Here is a 6,197-nt window from a genome sequence, read left to right as displayed (position 1 = left end):
ATCTTCTGCTCAATTTTGCTGTGAACCTAAACTGCTCTAAAATATAAAATCTATCAAAAAAAAAAAAAAAAAACAACAAAGGGCAAAACTGTGTGTCTGGGTTCAAATTCCAGATCCTCCACTGCCGAACTGGGTGCCCTCGGGCAAGCTGCTTAACTCGGAGCCTCAGTTTCCTCCTCCATAAAGTGGGGGTAGTAACAGCAGCTCCTCCCCGGGTCTGGCGTGAGGATTAAAGGCATTAATCTACAGGAAGCGCTCAGTAGGGCCCTGGCACCAGCAAGCGCTCGGCGATGTTGGCGGTTCTGCTTACGGCCCCAGGCCTGGGGTCCTGTCTCCTCTGAGCTCTGGGAGCTTGCTGTGTGTGAGACGCATGGGAAACTTGACGCATATTGTTCGTTCACTACTTTATCCTCCCCGTATCCCGGAGTGCCAGCTGTGCGCCAGGCGCTGGGCCCGGCTCTAGGGTTGCAGCAGTGAAGGAGGCGGACACACCTTTGCCCTCAGGGGCTGACATCCTATGGGGATGGAAGTCGACAAATACATCAAGAGTTGACAGATTGGTTTTTTTATAAGCCAGTTTTTATTTATTTATTTTTAAATTTTATTTATTTATTTATTTTTTGAGGAAGATGAGCCCTGGGCTAACATCTGCTGCCAATCCTCCTCTTTTTGCTGAGGAAGACTGGCCCTGAGCTAACATCCGTGCCCATCTTCCTCTCCTTTCTATGTGGGACGCCTGCCACAGCATGGCTTGCCAAGCGGTGCCATGTCCGCACCCGGGATCCGAACCGGCGAACCCCGGGCCACCCAAGCAGAACATGCAAACTTAACCACTGCGCCACTGGGCCAGCCCCAAGAGTTGACAGATTTTCATGAGAGCTACCAAGGGCAAACAGAGGAGGTGGGGACAGAAAAATAGAGGCCGTCCTTTCCACAGGGTGGACAGGGAAACCTCCCTGAGGAGGGACCTGTGGGCAGGGAAGGGTGTGGAGGAGCCAGTCACAAAAGAGGGAGGAAAAGGACTTCAGACAGCAGGGCGGGACCGGAGCAGAGGGTTCAGTGGGGTCCGAGCGTGCAGGGGCCAGGACCAGGGTGGGTGTGGAGGTGGGGGAGGCCGGGAGGGGCCGGATGGGCCAGAGTCCGGCTCCTCCCAGCAGGCCGAGCCCTCGCGGGGTGCAGGGCGCTTGACGTGTGCAGGACTGGCCCATTTCTTCCTCTGAACAGCCTGTCCCCTAGGTGGTGTGACCCACCCGTTTCACAGAGCAGGAGACCGAGGCCCGGAGAGGGGCTGTGGAGCAGGCAGTGGGGCTCCGTGCTGCTGTTCATGTCATCCTGGCCGCCCCATGGCACAGTGGGGAAAATGGGGCAAGAGAGGAGGGTCCAGCTCCCCAGAGTCCAGTCACAAGCGAGGGGCAGAGCAGGCATCTAACCTGGTTCCGCAGAGGCCTTACCTGGGCTTTGGCCTCCTCTCTTGTCCGGAGACAGTAACAGGCCCGCCCCCCGGGGTTGCGTGAGAGGGAATGAGTTCAGCACCTGGCAGGGGTCAGAACTCCCTCGGTGAAGCCACTGGGACGATTATTCACCAGCCTCCTGGGCAGGACCGCCCACTCACCTCATCTCCTCCCCTGGGGGGGTTCTGAGTCACGGGGACTTGGGAGAGCAGGACTGATGGCTTGGAATGTGCAAGTGCAAGTTCGAGCTAGTGAGAGGAACGCCCTTTGGGAACATAATGTGAGCTAGTGAAGGGCCCTTTGGGAACATAATGTGAGATTTCCCACCCCTGGGCCTTTGCACTGGCTGTTCTTGTTATGTGGATGGCCCTTCCCTCTCTTGCCTCTTTCCCGGCTTTAGTTTTTATGGCGCTGAGCAGAGTTGAGGATTCCCTTGTCTTACCGCTGCAGGCAGCTTTACCTGAAGAGGTTGGCTCAGGGCACCAGTCGGGGCTGCGCACTGAGACTAGGCGGGGAACTGTGCTGGCAGGTGGGCCGGGGGTCACACAGGACAGGGGAGACCCCCCCCCACCCCATGCTTAGCACAGGACCAACAACATCGCCTATGTGGCTCCACGTGTTTTAGCTGTGTCCTCATCTGAAAAATGGGGAGAATAGGAGGACTCACCCATGGGTTTGTTAAGATTTAAGGAGCTAATTCTGGAAAACGTTTTCTATAACACAGCGCTCAAAACCGTTTGCTACTGTCGTCGCCGAGTGCCAGCTTTGTGCCAACACTTTACATAAAGTCACTCATTTAACGGCACGCCATTGTTATCATCTCACTCCTCAGTCTGGCCAAGAGTCAAACCCTCACTGGAGTGTGGTCTGTGTGATCCCAAGGTCGGTCACCAAGACGGCATGGCAGAGGAAGGCATGCGAGCCATGGGGCCCAGTGAATCAGCTGGCAGGTCCCCGGCCCTCCCTTTCCTATTGACTCAGCTGGGATGATTCTTCAGGCCTTTCTCTGGAATTCCCGCCCCAGGCAGCATTCCCCGGTGGCCACCTCCTCCTGGATGCCCTCTCTGCTGAGCTGGCAGGCGGCTCGTGCTCTCATGGCAGCCCCTGGGCTGTGTTTTGCTTCCCCCTTGGGGTCGCCATCTTCTCTCAGGAGGAGCGCTGGTGGCTTGCCTGGATGGGCATCTCCCTCCGATTACCTTAGTGGGCAGAGGGGCAAACGGAGGCACAGAGAGGACCAGTGATGGGGCTGGGTAGCACAGCCACGGTGAGGGGGGTCGGGCTGGAGAAACAGCTTCTATTTCTGGCCGCTTCCTCTGTCTTCTCCCAGCCCAGCCCCAGATGCCCCAGAACGGAAACCTCCAGCCCAGCTCAGCTCCAGACCCTGGGGGAGCTCAAGGCCAGGCAGGCTTGAATCTCTCTGTAATTGATCTGCATTGGGATGGGGGTGAGTCAGCCTTCCTACTGCCCCCCGCTGCCAAGGCTGCTGGGGGGGGTGCCATGGGGGAAAGAGAAGGTGGAGGCAGGGCCACCCTTTCTCTCTCTCGTCCCTGTGGGTCCCCAGCTCAACCACGTGATGCTGAAGGGCAGCTCCTGCAGCCAAGCCTCAGGGTGCCCAGCTCTCTCTGCCTGGGGAGCCCAGCACTCACCCAAGCCACTGAAGCCTCCAGCCTCAGTTCCCTCAATTTCTGTAAAATGGTAGTCTTTTCCCCCTAGTTTCGTTGAGGTGTAATTGACATACAACATTGTATTAGTTTAAAGTGTACAACATAATGGTTTGATACATGTATATATTGTGAAACGATGACCACAATAAGTTTAGTTAACATCTATCACCTCATGTAGTTACAAATTATTTTTTTCTTGTGATGAGAACTTCTAAGATATACTTTCTTGGCATCTTTCACATAAACAACACAATCTTGTTAACTCTAGTCCCCCTGCTGTATATGACACCCCCAGCACTTATTTTTCTTGTAACTGGCAGTTTGTAACTTTTGCCCCTCTTCAACCACCAATCTGTTCCCTGTTTTATGAGACTAGTTTTGATAGATTCCACATACAGGTGAGGTCATACAGTATTTGTCTTTCTCTGTCTGACTGATTTCACTGAGCCTAATGCCCTCGAGGTCCATCCATGTTGTTGCAAATGGCAGGACTTCCTTCTGTCTTACAGCTAATGTAAAGTGGTCGTCTTAGAGACTCTTCCAGCCCAGACTCCCATGGTCAGCCACAAAAGACTCCCCAGCCTGCCTATTCCTCCCCCACCCCCATGGAAAGGTCTCAGGGGAGGGACCTACTGCACAGAGGTGTCCGAGGGGGACACTGGGCGGTGGGGAGGGAAACAGACGTCGCTGCATCAACTCAGTTGAGTGTTGCATTTAGCATCCACCTGTCAGCTTGCTAGGTGCCCTCAGATGAAGGGCAAAGAGAAATCTAGGAACGTGCTCAGGATCACAAGCGCGTGTTGTACTGGGTTTGAACCCCGGGGCTGGTCCGGCTCTTGTGTCCTGCAGCCCATCAGAAGGCATCTCCCCAAATCCTGGGTCTGTTCACCAGTCCCCTATTGAACACCTACTGTGTGCCGGTCCTGTGCTGGGCACTGCCATATATCGATGGATGTACCCCAGGCCCTGCTCTTGGTGAAGAGATGGCCAGACAAGGTGAGATCAGTCTGGGGGAGCCCGGGTTCACCATGACCCACATTTACAGTCTAGCAGGAGAGAGAAACTGAGGCTCCAATTCCTGGGCTGCAATCAGAGGCTGCTAAAGAGGGAGAGAAGGGGCTGGGGCTGGGGCCATCCCTGAAGGAGGGAGTGAAAACGTGGGTCCCTGACTCTGTGGGCTTTGAGGCTGGTTTGGGAAAGACATAGTAACACAGGATTACTACTGATTAAAAGGAAAACCAAAGTCTTGACAATGACCTGCAAGGCCTTCTGCTCTGCCCCCCCCCCCGACCTCGTCTCTTGTCCTACTCCACTCCTCATCCTCACTCATCCTGGAACATTCCGGCCCACTCCTGCTGCCCCAGGACATTTCTCTTCTTGGAGTGGAAGCCGACACCACACAGGTGAAGAAAGCGAGAAATGGGGACATGTCTGATGGGGAGAAGCGCTGTGCCAAGAATAGCCCGGAGTGGCTCGGGGCTGCATGGGAGCCGTGCCGGGCAGCTCTCCCTGCCTGGATACTCCTGTCCCAAGGGAGGTGACATTTGATCAGAGACTTGAATAGCTAGAAGGAGACCTCCATGCCAGGAGCATTTAGGCAGAGGGAATAGGCGGGACAACGGCCCTCAGGTGGGGAAAGCCGACTGGTTTCAGGAACAGAATGAGGCCAGTGAGTGAGTGGGCAGTGGGGGGAGGTTGGGGGGCGGGGGGCAGTGCAGCTGGCAGGGTCTGGGGGCAGTCTGCATTTTATTCCACTTTGGTGGGAAACCTTTGGAGGGTTTTAGCCATTTTTTAAAGTGATCCCTCTGGCTGCAGAGCGGACTATGGTCCAGAGCCCCATGGGTGCACGGGTTAGGGGCTTGGACCAGCGGGGTCAGAGGGGATGGGGTGTGGGCTGGTTTGAGGCGTGGGGACATGCTTTGCTACAAAGCGGGAAGAGGACTGACTGCGCTGTGCCCATTTCACAAGTGAAGGAATTGCAGCTCAGAGGCAGTCCCTGCACAGGGGGATCATGGTGCCCATTCTACAGATGTAGAAGTTGAGACGGGAAGGAATTTGTCCAAGGAGACATAACTAAGGTCACATGTATGTCCCTAGGGCACTTTCTCTGCTCGCAGACGTCTCCCTCTCTAGGTGTAGCTGATTACTCACCACCTGCCTTTTGCAGACAAGGAAATTGAGGCTCAGAAGAACAGCACCCATGGCAATGAGCCTGCGATAGGACCCAGGGCTCCTGGTGGAGGCCTAGACTCCTGTCTCCCTGCCTTCCTGGCGTGGCTGTAGGGAGAAGATGAATGTAGCAGAACCCACAAGAGCACAACAAGGGAGGTGATGCTTAATTGCACATTCCCACCCTCGGCGCTATGGGTGCCCAGGGACACGAGACGGATGAGGCGGCTCCGCTTTGTGGGGAAGCGGATGTGTGCCCATCTGCCTCCCACCTGGCTCTATGCCCACTGTGTGTGTGACTGTGTGTCTGTCACTGTGCCTGCGAGTGTCACTGCGCATGTGAATATATGAGTGTGGTGCCCATGGGCACTGCAGCTTCCCCAGGAGTGTTGGGCACCCAGGAGGACCCAGCTACCCCCTGCTCAGACCTGGTGTCCCCTCACCTCTATGTCTGCTTCTCCGCAGGCTCCTTGGTTTCGGTGCCTTATCTCTGGGCCGGCTTAGGCTTCTGGGTGAGAAAATAATTAACCACAGACGCATTTTCCAAGCTTCCATCCCGTTCTCCTGGCCAAGTTAAAAATATTCACAATGAGCAGGGTTGCTGGTGGGACAAGTGCAAGAGCCCGAGGACACTGGGGGGCCACAGAGAGGAAGGGGTGTATTAGGAGGAAGGCCTGGTTTGTACATGGGCACAGAGCTTGGGCGAGGAGAAAGCAGGGCCAGGAGCTGGGCTCCCCGTGTGAATTTGGGCAAGCTCCCTGCCTTACTGGGCCTCTCCTTCCTCCTCTGTGCATTGAGGAATTTGCACTGGAAGTCAGTACTTCCAAAGCATTTCCCCTGGACATGAACAGGTGATCCCCGAAACAGAAACAAACAAAAAATGACAAAAACTTCTGTGGTTCTTCAAGCTTGG

The 6,197-nt window shown here is 55.3% G+C and overlaps 1 long non-coding RNA gene across 1 annotated transcript; it reads right to left on the bottom strand.

Annotated features, from left to right (window-relative positions):
- Positions 1-561: 561 nt before the first annotated feature.
- LOC139080255 (uncharacterized) lies at positions 562-5,858 on the bottom strand. The gene is made up of 2 exons (XR_011534596.1): positions 5,728-5,858; positions 562-5,392 (listed from the first exon to the last, which is right to left on the bottom strand). It is a non-coding gene; the product is annotated as an uncharacterized lncRNA (long non-coding RNA).
- Positions 5,859-6,197: the final 339 nt, after the last annotated feature.

This window comes from Equus przewalskii, chromosome 29, assembly GCF_037783145.1.
Source record: "Equus przewalskii isolate Varuska chromosome 29, EquPr2, whole genome shotgun sequence".
NCBI lineage: Eukaryota > Metazoa > Chordata > Mammalia > Perissodactyla > Equidae > Equus > Equus przewalskii.
This window is presented reverse-complemented; position numbering and strand designations above follow the sequence as displayed.